This window comes from Lathyrus oleraceus, chromosome 6, assembly GCF_024323335.1.
Source record: "Lathyrus oleraceus cultivar Zhongwan6 chromosome 6, CAAS_Psat_ZW6_1.0, whole genome shotgun sequence".
NCBI lineage: Eukaryota > Viridiplantae > Streptophyta > Magnoliopsida > Fabales > Fabaceae > Lathyrus > Lathyrus oleraceus.
The window spans coordinates 207608195-207626517 of NC_066584.1; the positions used below are offsets into that span (position 1 = coordinate 207608195).

Sequence of the window (18323 nt, forward strand, 5' to 3'; positions counted from 1 at the left end):
CCTAGGGTATTCCTCTTGGTTGCCTTCTTTAAATGATCAAGTCCCTCGAAAATAGGGGTGTCTTAAGCAAAGTCCCTTCAAACAGAAAAATCATCAAGTCCCTATAAACTTAAAAGATCAAGTCCCTACGAGGTTGCCTACGATATAATGATCTTGTCCCTTCGGTAAATATGATGATAGTCCCTACGAGTTGCTAAAGACACCCCTTATGTTGCCTTCATTGACCATACGATGACCCTACGCCCGTCCCTTAAACACATCCAAGGTAATGACTACTTATTCCTTAATAATAGGGACAGTCTTACCATTGAAAGAATATACGAGAACACGAAAGACTTAATCTAGGGTAGGTATCTCATAGTTACTTGCTCACACTTTTCAAAATTACTTTTACACCTCACAATTTCTAAACTAGGCTTTGTATACACCCATACGAGGGTCATTACTAAGTACTTAAAGAAATTTTTCTAATCACACACTACACTCTTGCAAACAAACAAAGTGAGCTAAGTAACTAAGAGCCCATGGATAACCATGGATATAAAGGGTGCTAATACCTTCCCTTTGTATAACCTACCCCCCGAACTCAAAATCTTTTTAAGGTCTTTCCTGTTCTTTTATGTCCTTTCCTTTTGGATAAAATAAAAGTCGGTGGCGACTCTTGCTATCCGCAACATTTAACTAAAGTCAGTTCTCCCACCGTGTTACAGAACTGGCGACTCTGCTGGGGATTTAATAAAAGAGGGGTACCCTTAGGAATTAGATCACTTTAAAATTGTTTGCCTTGTTTGCTTTATACTTATCTGTTGGGTGCTCTTATGTGTGAAATACCCTAACCCGGATCTAGTGTACCTTAGGTAAATGGCAATAGACTAAGGAAACTGTACGGCGTATATCGATATGGTTGATCTGGTGGCCATAGTTAGTGTGACTTCTTGGTTGGTGCTTATGTTCCTTAAGCAAGTTGAGGATAATATGAGGCTGTCATATGTTGTCAATACACTAACTGACTTTTAGAACCCTAGTCATCCCATCTTGGCCTTTAGAAACTAGTGAGATAACCGGCTTTGGTGAAGACTGAAGTTGGTTGATACTCGATACTACACTCATTGAGATCCTAAACTTGGAGGGTTTTGGTTGGCAAGTAAGTTGCCTACTGAACAACCACCCTTGTGAAGGATCAATGATTTTGAGATCCCTTAGAACCTGGTTACTTTTGTAGGACAGGATGAATCAACTAAACTTCAGGGGAGGGTACTTACCTTTAAACCTCATGCAAGCCTTCAAACCTAGGGCTATTGTGTGACTTGTTTGTGTGTGCCACATGTTTGTGATTGAGCATAACATCATAGCATCATCATGCATCATAAGCATAGCATTTTCACTAACCATTTCAAGGACCAAAGGATTTATATTTATTGCAGGTCATGGCTTCTGCTCGTAGGATTACTATCCGGATCAACTTTGTAGGAATACCTCCTAAGCTTAAGGAATTGGTCTCTCAAGTTTCTGAAAACTCCCAGTTCATCAAGAGGCATGGTCACCTACTGGATCTAGTCACTTCAAGGTTCAATGAAGACATGATGAGTGTTCTGTTTCAGTTCTTTGACCCTAAACATCATTGCTTCACATTTCCCGACTATCAGCTGGTTCCTACAATGGAAGAGTTCTCCAAGCTTCTGGGTATACCTTTTCTTGATCAGAAACCCTTCACAAGCTTGGAAAAAGAGCCTAAACCTGAAGTCATTGCTGCAGCCTTACATTTAAAGAAATCAGACATTGTCCTAGAAACAAGGAGTGGAGTTAAGGGTATTCTTGCTAAGGTATTGATGGAGAAAGGTCAAGTATTCCTGAAGGCTATGAGTTATGATGCTTTTGAGGAGATCTTAGCCCTATTGATTTATGGCTTAGTACTGTTCCCCAATCCAGACCAATTCATAGACGTACACGCCATCAACATATTTCTGACTCGCAATCCAGTGCCTACATTACTTGGAGACACCTTACACTCTCTTCATACCCGTACTACGAAGGCACGAGGAACTCTGATGTGTTTCATACCTCTATTATCTAGGTGGTTGATTTCTCACCTTCCTCGATCAGTGATGAAGAATGAACAAGGGTTCAGGTGGTCCAAGAGGATTATGTCACTTTCTCATTCAGATATTCGTTGGTGCTCTAGATCTATGGAGAATGTTACCATCATTGACCGTTGGGGGGAGTTCCCTAATGTGCCACTCCTTGGCATAAGAGGGGTCATTACCTACAACCCTTCTTTAGCTCTACGTCAGTTTGGTTACGCTCGGACTGATGGTCCTCATGACATGCTTATTCAGGGTATTGTGTTCGACTACGACAACGATCTTCAAGGTTACCGTCAAAGGTTCATACGAGCATGGGGTAAAGTGAACAAGGTTGACAGCAAGACTCTGGAACCCAAGTACACTATTCCTATGGAACCATATCTCAGATGGGTACGATCTCGTGCTCAGACTCTTATGATGCCATATCCTGCTATCCTGCCAGTTACCATGAAGCCTGTTGCTGAAGGAGATACTTCTTACATCATTCTTCATCCAGACATGCCCACTGACATGGAAGAGTTACAGAGGTCCTGGATCCAGTTGAAGGAGCAAAGAGATACTTTTGAGACTCGTTACAAGGCAAGTCAGGAAAGAATCCTGGAGCTAACAAAACAACTTCACGTGGAGCGGAATCTCAACTCATACCTCAACACAAAGAGGAAACGTCCATGGGAGACTTAAAACCCCATTTTTTGTATTCATTTCATTTTTATTGTAAGCCCAAGGGGAAAACAAGTTTATTACTAATAAAAGTTTACTTTTTGGTGGTTTAAACAAATTTAAATCCTACGGTCCTTGAAAATATTGCATAAGCATCTACATACCATATTATTGCATCACAGGTTTCTTATGAACAGGTATCTTATCTTCTCGCTGTTTACTCCTCAGAAATGGCTCTTGAACAGACTGTCAAAGATCTCCAGGCTCAGAATGCACAATTTCAAGAGTTGATTCTGAACTTGTCCAAGGGGCAAGATGAGTTGAAGACATTGCTGGCTAAGAAGAAGAAGAAGACTAGAAGATCAGGAGGCCTTATCAATCTGGGAAGAAGATTCAGAGGCCCTATCAAGACAAAGGAACAAGTTGATGATTATGAGTCTAAAAATTCTGAGAAAGAGGGAGGTAGTCCCCATGATACTGTGGGAGATTCTGATTCTGAAGCAAATTATTATCATGATCCTAATGAAGATAAGTACAAGATGCTGGTGGATAGAATGAATGCTATGGAGTTACAAAAATCTTCTGGGCTGGATTTTGAAGATTTGAGTTTAATATCCGGAGTGGTTATACCTATTGGTTTCAAGGTTCCTGCTTTTGTGGTGTATGATGGTGTCTCATGTCCCAAGCTGCATTTAAGATCCTATGTCCGGAGGATTCAACCACATATTGCTGATAAGAAGTTATGGATTCATTTCTTCCAAGAGAGCTTGTCTAGAGCTCAATTGGAATGGTACTATCAATTGGAGAGTGTCAATATCCGTGATTGGAATGATCTTGCTGAGGCCTTCTACAGGCAATACCAATACAATGCTGATTTAGCACCTACTCGCATGCAGCTACAAAGCATGTCAATGGGTGCTAAGGAGAATTTCAAGGAGTATGCCCAGAAATGGAGAGACCTGGCTGGCAGAGTTCAACCTCCTCTGACTGACAGGGAGCTAGTGGATATGTTTATGAGTGCGCTGAATAGTCCTTTCTATAGTCACCTCATTGGAAGCTCATCATCTGGTTTCACTGAGCTGATAATGACTGGAGAGCGTATGGAAAGTGGTATAAGAAGTGGTAAGATACAGGTGGGTGCCTCTTCATCAAGCACTGCAAAGAAGCCCCCTAGTGGAAAGAAGGAGTCTAATGTTGTGTATGGTCAACCTGGCCGTAACAGAAGTCACCAATCCGTAGGAGCAGTTCACATTTCTAATCCTACTCCTGCAACACCAGAGCTACCACAGAGCAATCAACAGAAGCCTAGAAGACAATTCACCAAGATCAACATGTCACTGGCCCAAGCCTTGCAACACATGTTGAAAGGGGAACCCATTACTTTGAAGGACCCTCCTCAGAATCCTAATACTTCCTCTCCTCGGTACAATCCTAATGCACAATGTGCCTATCATTTTAATTGTCCGGGACATGACACCAACAATTGCTGGGTGCTGAAAAATAAGATTCAAGATATGATTGAAGCTGGGGAGATTGAATTTGACCCTCCTGGGACTCCAAATGTGATTACTGCTCCCATGCCCAATCATGAGAAGACTGTTAATGTTGTTGATGAAGTTTCATATGTTTCCTCAGTAGCAGATGTGACTACTCCCTTATCTATTATCAAGAAGAAGCTGGTGCAGGCTGGATTCTTTCCAGGTTGCAACGAAGACTGTTTTTATTGTGCCTACAAACCTGATAGCTGCTGGAAGTTGAAAGATGGTATTCAACGCCTCATGGACAATTACACTATATTGTTTGAGAGAACTCCTTCTGTGGAAAGTATGTGTGAACACCTAACTCGAGGTAAGAAGTTTGAAGATGTGGATATGGTTGATAAAGTGCCAGTGAAGATTACCTCCAAAGGCCCTGTCAAGATCACTTCCAAGGGTCCTATCAAAATTACTGCTGAAGGCCTGGTGAAGACTGTTGCTGAAGTTAGAGTGCCTCCCATGATTTTTACCACTCCTGGCCCTATTCCTTATACTTCGGATAAAGCTATACCCTGGAATTACGGTTCTGATGTTTATATCCATGGTGTTAAGCAGGAACCTTTGACTGATACACCTGTTACTGATGATAACCTTGATGTTGATAATATTGCTGGATCTAGTAAGATCACCAGAAGTGGAAGAATTTTCCCTCCTCCAGCTACCTCAAAAAATACAGTTCTTCCAACTACTACCTCCACTTCTGAGCCAAGTACTGATGCTCGAGGCAAAGGTCCTGTGGTTGAACCTGTGCAAGCTGAAGCACCGACTGCTGAAAATCTCTCTAAATAGATGGAAGAAGTGCTGAAGATCATTCGTAAGAGTGATTATGATATTGTTGACCAGTTGGGGCATACTCCCTCCAAAATTTCCATGTTGTCTTTGTTGCTGTGTTCTGAGGCTCATGCTAAAGCCTTGATCAAATTCTTAAGGACTGCTCATGTACCAAATGAAATTTCTGCGGATCAATTTGAAAATTATGTTGCACATCTGACTTATGATAATGGGTTAGGTTTTTCTAATGCTGACTTGACTCCTGCCAAAAGAAACCATAATAGAGCTTTACATATCTCCATTGAATGTAGGGGCACTACCTTGACTCATGTGTTGATAGACAATGGCTCTTCATTGAATGTACTTCCCAAAGAGGTTCTGAACAAGCTCAGTCCTGAAGATGCTGTGTTAAGACCAAGTAATATAGTGGTGAGAGCCTTTGATGGTTCAAGAAGAGTGGTGCATGGATAAATAGATCTCCCGATCAAAGTAGGCTCTCAAGTCTTCGATTCTACCTTCTATGTAATGGATATTCGTCCTGCGTACTCTTGTTTGCTTGGGCGCCCCTGGATCCACGGGGCAGGTGCTGTGACCTCCACTCTACATCAGAAGTTGAGATATCCAGTGAAGGGAAAGATCGTAACTGTTTATGGAGAGGAAGAATATATGGTCAGTCATGTGAATACATTTAAGTATGTTGAAGTGGAAGGTGAATATGTTGAGACTCCTTGCCAGACATTTGAAGTAGTTCCTTGGGTCGTTCCCGCTACTGAAGCTCCTCCTGTGGTTAAAAGAGTTCCTGTGGTTACCAGAGTACCTCCTACAATGGCTTCCCTCAAAGATGCTAGAGCTGTGGTTGAAGAAGGTGGTTGCACTATTTGGGGTCAGCTTCCCGACATTCCTTACAAGTCTGACAAGTTTGGTTTGGGTTTCACTGCAGAGTCCCAAAAGGCTGTTCGTCGTGCTCGTGCTGTTCGTATCACCAATCCAGGGAACATGAAAGATCAAATCAATGTTGTGGCTAACTATAATGAAGACTACAATCTGGATAACTGGATTTTTCCTACTGTGGGTGATGGGCTCAACAATTGGAAGACTAAAGACGTTATTCCTATCTCCTTTAGTCAGGAGTAAATACTATTACTGTGTTGTTATTTTTAAGTTTGTAATTAAACTTTTAAGCCTTGTGCCTTACCCGGGGCACAATGGTATGCTTGTTTCGGGATGTCATTTCATTTGCATACTTCATTCAATAAAAATCAATGGACGTTTCGTTTTCGTAAATATTGGGCTCTTTGTTTTTCTTTTATTTTATTTTCATCAACTATGTGTTCCTACACACACCCACATCACTAAAATGCAGATCCTCATCCACTCTGGATCCTGTTGATAACAGTTTTACTATTGCCAATTATAATTTCGAGAATCCGATCTATCAAGCTGAAGATGGAAAGGATGAAGATTGTGAAGTACCTGTAGAGCTTGCTAGGTTATTACAACAAGAAGAGAAAGTTACACAGCCGCATGAGGAATCAATTGAGGTTGTAAATCTGGGTACTGAAGTAGACAAGAAAGAAGTCAAAATAGGAGCAGGCTTGGAAAACAGTGTCAAAGAAAGATTGAGTCGGATGTTACGTGACTATGTAGAGGTTTTCGCTGGAAAAATCAAGAGATGATATGGAATGATGAATGTCAAGAAGCTTTTGACAAAATCAAGAAGTATCTCCAAGAACCTATAAATCTGATGCCACCAGTTGAAGGAAGACCTCTAATCATGTATTTGACCGTGTTAGAAAATTCAATAGGGTGTGTGTTGGGGCAACATGACGAGTCTGGTCGAAAAGAGCATGCAATATACTACCTTAGCAAAAGGTACCGACTGTGAAACAAGATACTCCCAGCTCGAGAAAGCTTGCTATGCTTTGGCTTAGGCTGCTCGCCGACTAAGACAGTATATGTTGAATCATACCACTTTATTGATTTCTAAGATGGATCTTATCAAATATACATCTGAGAAACCTGCTCTCTCCGGAAGAACAACAAGATGATTGCTGAACTCTGCACGCAGTTCAAAATAAAACACCATAACTCTTCTCCGTACCGGCCAAAGATGAATGGCGCCGTGGAGGCTGCTAATAAGAATATTAAGAAGATTCTACAGAAGATGACTGTTACTTACAAGGATTGGCACGAGATGTTACCATTTGCTCTTCATGGTTATCGTACTACAATACGTACTTCAACAGGGGCAACCCCATTCTCCTTAGTCTATGGTATGGAAGCAGTTCTGCCCATTGAAGTTCAGATCCCTTCCTTAGGAATCATGAAGGATGCAGGCTTGGATGAAGATGAGTGGATTCAGACTCGACTCGACCAGATAAATTTGATTGATGAGAAGAGGTTGGCAGCTGTTTGTCATGGTCAGATGTACCAGAAACGGATGATCAAAGCTTTCAATAAGAAGGTTAAGCCAAAGGTATATCAGGCTGGTGACTTGGTAATCAAGCATATCATACTACCACAGGGTGATCCTAGGGGCAAGTGGACTCCTACATATGAAGGACCATTTGTGGTCAAAAGAGTATTCTCAGGAGGTGCCATGATGCTTACTACTATGGATGGTGAAGACTTTCCACAGCCTGTAAACGCAGACATAGTTAAAAAATACTACGCATAAAAAGAGACCCGCTAGGTTGACTGGCCTAGGCAAAAATAAGGGCATCCCGGCAAACCAAAAGGGTTCGGGCAAAAATTAGGGATATATATAAAAAAAATGTACACCCGGCAAGTCGAAAACCTGAAAAGGCGGCTTGGGCAAAAAAGGGTATCCCGGTGGATTGAAAACCTGAAAGGGCAATCCAGGCAAAAGTTAGGGATTAAAGCGTATGACTATGTCTCGTTTGGATCACTCATGTAACTTCAACTGATGGTGCTACCTAAATCAAGTTCAAACAGATAAAGATCAATCCAATCGTTTCTGTCTCAACAGCAGAAGATGAGATATTTGAAGATAATGGCAATAGTAGAATTGAAACTCAATAGGATCATCTTTCACATAGCTGTTTTCTTTGTTTTATAAAAAATTTACGACGAATTCCTCTTACTAGGATTTCTGTCTCCTTGTACAAACTTGCCTATGTATAGGTCACTTTGTGATATAAATAAAATTTCATCTTTGAATCCAGATTTACTTTTACTCTATTTACATAAGCGAAAACGTCCATTGGTTGTGTTTGAATGTATGTATGCTTTTGAATACGATTGATGTTTACCAGAAATGCATAAAATGCAGTAATAGTATTTACTTAGGACGAACGAGGGTAGTAGTTCAACGAAGCTTCGCCGGTTCATCCCCACTACAAATCCCCAGTAAAGCAAATCTATCTTTATAGATGCTTCGAATTACGTCTCCCCTTGAATTTATGTCCATCTCTTTTATCCTCAGTCGGGATACTCAGGAACCTATTCCTTCAATAGAAGTACGACGAACGAATACGGGAAGTGACAAATACTATACTATCAAACAAGACGGGAACGAGTTCCTCATATTCTTCAGCAACGAATCGGGATTTATTTTCCCTAGCCAGCAGTTGTTATACAAAGATATCCGGACGCTTCAGGCCGCATGATTCATACATACATCATTTACATCATACCATGGCATATCCATAAGTGCATAATACATTTACTTAGATGCACCATGCCATGCATGCATACATATTGCATAAACTAACCTTTTCCTTGCAGGATGGTTATATACAGATAAAATACTATCAACAATTCACAACAGGTCAGAAACGATCTATACGAAGATCTAGTGCTGATACTTAATCATTACTCAAGGTGTCCTTGGATAGTAGGCAAACGGTCTATACGAAGATCTATTCCCTAGTCCAGGATATTTTCAGAAGATTTAATCCTGATATTCTTTTGTTCTTGGATAGTAGGCAAACGGTCTATACGAAGATCTATTCCCTAATCCAGGATATTTCCAGAAGAGATAATCATCACGAAGATTTATTTCTACTGGTCTATTCAACAATTCACAATAGTTCAGAGACGATCTACACGAAGGTCTAGTGCTGATACTTAATTCAGAAAGAAATCGCCACGAAGATTTGGTTCTGACACTTAAATTAAAAGTATGTTCTTAAATACGATTCAGAGACGGCCTATACGAAGACCTAGTACTGATATCCAGTATCAACATCAAGATATTATCACCTCCTGATATTATGGATGGCATCTATAAGCCCATCTCCAGTTCTTCCCAGTGGCATCTTCAAGCCCACTTAAGCATATACAACTAGTCATTAGTGTTACTTTATGCACCGGCGAGTGCAAATTTTTGGGCTTTTATGTTCAATCCCCTTCAACCTTCCAAGTCACGAATGGCACACAGGCCAATCTAACTCCTCAGGTTTCAGAAAATTGAACAGGGGCAGCTGTTGCACCCCAAAATTTGCCCTCTATTTTTAACTCTAACCAATTTTTTGTTTCACATTCATTTGCATCATCTTCATAGCATAACATTTTTTTCTGTCTTAATATTAGCCGGAATAATTTCTCGGAATTTACAAACAGACTGGTCAAATTAAGTTTTTAACTGTGCCTAAAAATTAGTCAACGAAAAAATGTCAAGTTTAAGTTTGCAAATGTCGGTAACATTAATCTGCGGTTGACGTGGTTTAATTTGACATGCTAAAAATATTTTTACGACTATTTTTGGTCATATGTTGATCAGTCTGAGCGGTTTAAACGGTCATAATTTTTATTTCAAAATCCGACCAAACGCTGTATTTTTCCGAGTCATTTATTTCGCGCTGATTATTTTGACGTGTTCATTTTATTTTTTCGAGCATTTTGGTGCCCGACTTTTTTTTTTTTTGAGTCTATTTATTTTTATATTGGGTCTAGAATAAATAAATAGGTTAATTAGTTTTTATTTTAATTTTAACTATTTTAATTATTTAACTTTATTCAGTTTTTAATTTAATATTGGGTTTCAAAATAAACTTAGGCCCATTATCATTAATCTAATTTGTTCCTATATATATTTACTAGCATGACTGATAGAGGGAGGCCGAAAGACAGAACAAAAAAGAGAAACTGAGAGTGGCTGATCTATACTATCGTACACACAGTTTGGTAATAGTTTATATATGATATATACTTTATCTATTTTGTTGATATATTTGTTACTGTGTTTCAAATACATGTTCATATGTGTGACTGTGTTATGTATTCCAGATACATGCGGTTTGGTTAAATATATATATATTTCTATTTTATGTTATAATTTGATTATGTTTTCGGATCGGATCGTGTCAATACGCCGTTTTCACATATACGTGTATGAGGCGTGACATTTGTGTTATCCGATCCAGTTGCGATGATCGCAATTTTGCGCTAGCAACGCCGTTGTTTTTTTTTAATTCATATTTTTTTTATATACATATATTTAGATCTGCACATTTTTTTCATAACTAACTACCCTGATTTTTCCTAAACCCTGACAATTTCGCCACAAACTCTAAATTTCAAACCTAAAACTTTAACCGTGTTGTTTCCTCTAAACCATAAACCTTTTCTTAAACCTTAACAAACCTTATTATTATTTCCTATTTTCGCTCATATTTATGTTATTCATACACTGTAACTGCTTCGCCCTTGTAATATTTTAAGTTTTAACTTGTAATATTTTCAGTTTTACTTTTCGCCATCTTTATTATGTAACTGCACCAAAGCGTGTTAATAATTAGGATTTATTTTTCTGCCATTTATTTTTCTGCCATTGATCCTATATTAACTGCGTGGTTTAGTAATGTAGGGCGTGAAAACCTACTAAATTAATTATTTAATATTTTTCTATAACCTTTATATTTTTTGTAAATAAATAATAAATACTAACTATTTTAACAACTTTTTTTATTACTTACTTATTATAATAAATCCTTATATATTTTGTAAATAAAATCTAATTGACCATTTTTCTAATTGAATAATAATAATAAACCTATTAATCTAATAATTTGATATTTTCTATAATCTTTATTTATTTTGTAAATAACTAACTTAATATTTTTCATATAACTCTTTTATTTTATAATTTGTACATTAATGTATTTTAAATTCTTTTATTATTACTAATTTATTTTAAACTCATATTTTTCTAATAACTTCTAAAAAAATCTAACTTGTTTAACCTAAAATAATTTCTTTTAAAATTCTAACCTTTTTATTATCACTTTATTATTATTGTTATTTTATTATTGCTTTATTACCATTGTTTATTTATTATTTTATTATTATTTTCTTTTATCTATTCTATTTTTGCTTCATTATTTTCCTTATTTTAATTTTGTTTTATTTATAATATTAGGAACAAATGTATAGGTTGTAAATTTATTCTTTCTCGCCTGATTATTATGTATCTGTCCCATAGCCATGTAATAGTTTAGGAATTTATTTCTCTTGCTTTTATTTTTGTAAATATTTATTGCGTGGTTAGTAATTTAGGGAGTGCAAAAAACTAACTGTAAATAATTGAACTTAGAAAATTAAATTCAAGACAAATATCTGAAAAATAACACTCACACACGTAAGTCGATCTTTGATCGCCATCTGTACTTCCTAGGGTATTCCTCTTGGTTGCCTTCTTTAAATGGTCAAGTCCCTCGAAAATAGGGGTGTCTTAAGCAAAGTCCCTTCAAACAGAAAAATCATCAAGTCCCTATAAACTTAAAAGATCAAGTCCCTACGAGGTTGCCTACGATATAATGATCTTGTCCCTTCGGTAAATATGATGATAGTCCCTACGAGTTGCTAAAGACACCCCTTATGTTGCCTTCATTGACCATACGATGACCCTACGCCCGTCCCTTAAACACATCCAAGGTAATGACTACCTATTCCTTAATAATAGGGACAGTCTTACCATTGAAAGAATATACGAGAACACGAAAGACTTAATCTAGGGTAGGTATCTCATAGTTACTTGCTCACACTTTTCAAAATTACTTTTACACCTCACAATTTCTAAACTAGGCTTTGTATACACCCATACGAGGGTCATTACTAAGTACTTAAAGAAATTTTTCTAATCACACACTACACTCTTGCAAACAAACAAAGTGAGCTAAGTAACTAAGAGCCCATGGATAACCATGGAAATAAAGGGTGCTAATACCTTCCCTTTGTATAACCTACCCCCCGAACTCAAAATCTTTTTAAGGTCTTTCCTGTTCTTTTATGTCCTTTCCTTTTGGATAAAATAAAATTCGGTGGCGACTCTTGCTATCCGCAACATTTAACTAAAGTCAGTTCTCCCACCGTGTTACACATGTACATGGAATATGAATAACTTATAATAAAAAAAAACATCTCATCACATGAATACATGAAGTTTCTAAGATGCAAAGATAGATCCTTGTCTTGCTACAAGGAACACCAATTTTCATTCATTGCAAATCATAGATTATCCAAAAAATACATAATTTACAAAGAGCAAGGCATGACATTTGCACGTGTTGTTGCTGCTGGTTTTGAGATTGATTATATACTTGCTTTGATGTCATTTGCTGAATGGTTTGGAGCATCTCGATTGATGGACGCATCTGCAAAATTTAGAGATCTTTGGAAAAGAAAACATGAAAATGGACAATGGTTTGAAATTGAAGTTGCTGAAATGATGACCAACCACCCAAACTTCGCCGCATTAAATGGTTCTGGCATTATACTTTCCAATTCGCCCTTTGCATCCCATACTGAATTGGACTCGGAGAACAATGGGAAAATCAAGTTCAGATGTGCCTCCAATGGACAGTCAAGGCCACCAAGATCATATGCATGGACAATTTCCGCATCACTTGTTCCCTCCTTGGCCTATTCATTCTCCACCAGGTGCTCTACCGGTCTATCAGCCATATCCAGTGCAAGGAATACCCTACTATCAAACATATCATGGAAACAGTCCATGTATGCAGCAAAATTATTTGCCTATGGAGGATCCTAGACCAGCTGCTGCTCAGAATATGAGTTTTGGAAGGCATTCCATGAATGGTAGACACATCAATTACCGATTCAGAAGTATATGTTGTAGAAGCTTCAAAATTTAGGTTGCAGGATGAAGTGGATGTGGAGAAGGAAGGTTCGCAGACAGGAGATCGACGGGAGAAGGGTAGCCGATTGGGTAGACAAAAATCTGGCATGGTGGTTATTAGGAATATCAATTACACAACAAAGACAAAAAACTCTTCTGGCAGTGGATCGTATTCAGGTTCTGCTTCTGAAACTGATGAAGATATTGATAATCCAGAGTTTGTGAAGACCTCAAAAAGAAAGGGATCCAGAAAATAATCTTTGAAGAAGTTGAATTCATCTGATAAGGAAGAAACGGACCAAGTATCAGGTTGCGAGATGGAGTTCCCGTGGCTGGATTTCTCAAGGATTTATTGGTTATACTTGTTAGAGCTGGTCAGCAGCTTCGGGTACTATTGAAATTACTTGAACTGTGCATTAACGTTGCTGCTGGAAAGCATAGTTCTGATGACTTTCTACCCTGCTGGAGTGGCTTCTCAAACAATAATCTGCCTTATTTTTCTCCACTGACTTTCAACAAAGATATTATACAAAATATGGTGCTTGCACGAAAAAGCTACTGTAGAAGGATGAATGAAAAAATTGAAAGCCTTTTGAGCAGCTTAGAAGTTGGATATCAGCGGTTACCTATGCCTACTTCAGTTCCTTCTTTTGATAATGGTGGGGTGACTTTAGACAAATTATGCCAACTCATGTCAGAAGATGAACCCTTTGTCTATCCTACAGCAGATAAAAGTTCTTCAAAAATGGGATTTGATAATTTGGACTCAGATGTGTCAAGTACAGAAGACGAGTTCTCTTTGCTAGAAGATATGTAGGGTTCGTCTGAAACTTCATCCTTAAACATCACTGAGGAGCAATTGGAGTCCGATCAGCTTAGTCTTTGGCCTTACCCAATAGCCGGGCAACAAAGTCATCTATCTGCTTTAAAATTCTTGAAGATCAATACCGTAAGTAGTTTAAATACAAAATTCCCGTCATCATGGAAAGTCAGGCAGCAATTTCTCAGAAGCCTACAACTGTTATAAAGGCATTGCAAATTATTATGAAGCTTACAATTCGAATGTGCACCGGGACATACATTTCTTGAGATCATACTTACCGTTGCTGAACATTACGGTGTAATTGTACCTTCAACATTGAACAAACATCACATTGGCGGAAATTCTCAAACATCAGCTCTCGTAAGCCTTGATCAAGATAAGGCTGCACTCTCCACGAGTACAAGCTTCCTGGAAACTGGCAGACCTCACAATTTGAATACTAACAAGGCAGTTTCCAATCGGGATGTGCATGGCTTATGTTCTGAGTAAATCAAACACACTGTTAAATACAGGAAAAGATGCTTTCCAAAAAGACAATGGCTGATTTCTAGATAGAAAGCTCATGAATACAGTTGTGATGCAATCAAGTTTGCCGACATCAGTAGCAATGCTATATGATGATGCCATCACTGAAAACTTTTCAATCACCTCCAAGCCCTGAAGACTGACAGAAGCACTCAAATTTTCTTCCCATAATTCCAATTTTTGCCTCAACAGTGGGCGCAAAGATTCTCTAAGTGCTTGAGTAGAAGCTCCAATCTATAGTGTTGAAGACCGTTCTTCCTGTTTGGACTCATCTCTAGTTTGGTGACTGCAATTACGAATTTATTTCTGCAGTTATCTCTATCATTAGGCATGATTATTCAGGGTTTGAAGTAAAAATGTAAATGGCAGTGGTGGTTCTCGTATTACTGGACCGCCTCATAATGAAACAACTATTTCTACCATTGTAGAGATGGGTTTTTTGCGGTCTAGAGCAAAGGAAGCTTTGAGCATGTTGGGTCAAATAGTGTAGGGTCGGCAATGGAGTGGTTGTTCTCACATCCAGAGGAAGTACCAGAAGATGATGAACTTGCTCGAGCCCTTGCAATGTCCCTTGGAACTGAATCTGACACCAAGGATGAAGTTCCAAATTCAAATGCACATACAACTGCTCAGCAGCTTGAAGAAAAGATAGTCCAATTTCCTTCTATTGATGAATTGTTGTCTACTTACACAAAACCTTCTAGATATGGTGCAGCAGAAGTACTTGTCGGATTAAATGTTGATAATAATGCTATCATAGATGAAGCAAAAGCCAATGCAGTGATTGGACATTCACAACAGCGATTCCTTGTTCGTACTGGTGCCATAGAAATGGGAGAAACGACATCTCATTCTGAATATTCAGATGATCAGCCGCGTCATACACTTTTACGTTGGATTGACGGGTTTGCTCGTTTAGTACTGAAAGATAAGTTAGCAATACTAAGAGCTGCAGAGTCAATTGCTAGTGTTTGTATCAATGAACATATGCGTATTGCATTCAAGAAGGCTGGTGCGTTAAATCAATTAATATGGCTTTTGAGTTCAAATGATGATGCAATCCAACTGACAACCACTCAAGCATTGGAAGCGTTGTCTGCTAGCAACATGGTTTTCCGCTTTATTGAGGCCAAGGGTGGTGTGGATCCTTTAGTTAGTATTTTAAAAAAAGCCTATTGATGGAGTTGTTGTAGCACTTGCAGAAAGTGGAAAAATTGGTGCATTGAATTAGCTTGTCAAGCGTCATCCTTATTCTTTGTTTCCTTTTGTTTTGGATGTTTTAGCCTCCATCCCAAAAACTGTTCCTGTCCAAATTTATGGGCAACTTCTTCCTGGGAGGTCATTTCCTTCTTGTGTTGCTGTGAGGCAAGATGATTGGTTTGAATGCAAGAAGGCAGTGGACTTCATTAATACACCAGTTAAAAACCACCGCATTCAAATCCAAGTCAAAACTGAGCCTCTTGTTAAGCATTTTGTTGGACTACTTTGGTCATCAATTGATGAGCTCTCAGAAATGGTATATGGATAGAGCTAGAGCTATGGATGCTTTTAGTGGGCAGCTTCATAATTGCCTGAGCCTGCTTGAGTTTGCTCTTCGCAAAGGCATATTTGAGTTGCAGCAATTCCATCGGGATGTCTTATACTTGCATCAAGTTATTTGCTCTAATGACAATGATAGCAAAGCAGGCTTACATGTGAGTTTTGTCAAATGGGAAGACTATGCCGATCCTGTTGTCTCCATTTGGCGCATCTTCAATATTGAACGAGTGCCCTGCTGTTGGTGCCGACATAAATTCACTGGATGAACAGCCACCTGTTCAGACTGATAATGGCAACATGGTGAAATAAGAGAATATCGACCATGTATGGTCCCCTGACAGTGAGAATTATACCATGGCTCTGTTGAACGATACTCGGCCAAATTTAGTGCTTGATTCAGATTGGTAAGAGTCGTGTTCTGGGCATGACGAGAACTAATCCATTGTCACTGATGCTACATCGATGTTTCAGGAAGATCAATTAGCCACCGACTATAAACATATGACTGCTGCTGCAACTCCTACACAAGAGACAAAATTCAGTTTCCAAATTCTCGTATCAGATTGATCCATTTCACCTTTTTCGTGATCTTTCTCCCGCGATCGCAAGTTGGTGATTATTTTCAAGGAGAAGACTCTACACATTGTTCTTGTCGCGGGGATGAATTGTTGTCTGATCTGTTGAAATTCCTGCAATGTCCGGTTTACTTGATAGTTGTGTTTGCAGTTTTCTCTGAATGGATCTGCTTCAAATCTTCCAGACGGTGTTGGGCGTTCTTTTACTACATCATTCTCTAGTCAGTGGTGCAGCCTCACTAATTTATCAGCACACTGGTGTATTCAGGGGTTGCACAACATGCACGGGAGCTTTAACATTCCTAACGTGCCTAGTACACTTACATCAAGAAACTCATCATTAAACAGCATGCCATCTGGAGCAGTTCAGCAACCTACATCAAGTCTTTCTAGTGGAAGATTTTCATCAAATAATCTACCTGCTGCTCTGTCACCGCTATCTCATGGAATCTCTCACGGACATTCAGGAGTTAACAGTTGAGGAAGGATTATTTTAATCAGGCGCCAGCAAAGGTTTCGGCTTGCCATTATCATAGAGGGTTAGACATGGTGGTTGTGGGATTTTCAAATGGTGTGTTTGCGTTGTATCAGATGCCGGATTTCGTGTGCATTCATATGATGTCCATATCAAAAAGAGAAGATCACCACTGTTTTGTTTAATGACCTTGGATTGATATGTTTAATGAGCATGAACTTCAGCTTCTTATATCAGGATCACTTGACAGCTTGGATGTTGATGATTTGCGGCAACATACGAATTATGTAGGAAGCTACCATAGTGAGCATGATGTGATTGAGATGTTCTGGGAAGTACTCAAAGGCTTTTCAATGGAAAACCAGGAGAAATTCTTAAAGTTTGTGACAGGTTGCTCTCGGGGGCCGTTGCTCGGATTCCGATATCTTGAGCCTTTGTTCTGCATACAAAGGGCTGGTGGTAATGCTTCTGAAGATGCTCTGGAAAGATTACCAACATCAACTACCTGTATGAATCTGTTAAAACTTCTACCATATAGAAGTTAATTCACAGGAAGATAGAAGCCTGGCGTAATTGCTTGCCGAAGTAGTAGACAGGATGCCCATTTTGTATCAATATTACGCACATTCCTTTTCTTCAAGTGTGTCGAGAAAATTCACTGCAGTAAAAATCACAATATCCAGTAAGGAAGTGAAAGTTCACAAGCAACAAAATAAAACATTTTTACAGAAGAAGTACAAGGTACATGTTACCTTTTTCAGAATAAACACCAAAACAGGGTAGACAAAACTGGCGGCACGAAAAGCACTTCCAAGTTTGACATCCCTTTGGTCTCAGCGGCCAATTCAAAAGACCCTTGTAGTGTGACTATAAAAGAGAGGCCACTGTTCATAAGAGGAGAGAGCTGAAAAACCCTAGTTTTTGGAGAGGAGCGGCTACCATTCAGAAAAGAAAAGGAGAGAATTGAAGGCAACGCTTACTCACATTCGTCGGTCGAGCTCGCCGCAACCGGTTAGCTTCCTTTCCGAGCTTTATTTCCATGTTTCGATTATGCTATGAACTTCATGTTTGATTTAGCAACACCGTCGTTGTGTTTGTGATGTCATCTTGCTGTTAAATTTGATGTTTCAAAATGGAAAGAAAAATATCGCTGGATGAATATGGAAATGTTTATAAGAACCTGCTACTGTTTTTTAACTTTGTGCTTTATTTAAGAGTTTGGTTCATTTTTACCT

General features: G+C 38.8%; 1 non-coding gene across 1 annotated transcript; it reads right to left on the reverse strand.

Annotated features, from left to right (window-relative positions):
• Nucleotides 1-16792: 16792 nt before the first annotated feature.
• On the reverse strand, nt 16793-16871 carry LOC127099501 (small nucleolar RNA snoR35). The gene has a single exon (XR_007793996.1). It is a non-coding gene; the product is annotated as a small nucleolar RNA snoR35 (small nucleolar RNA).
• Between the last annotated feature and the right edge of the window lie 1452 nt (nt 16872-18323).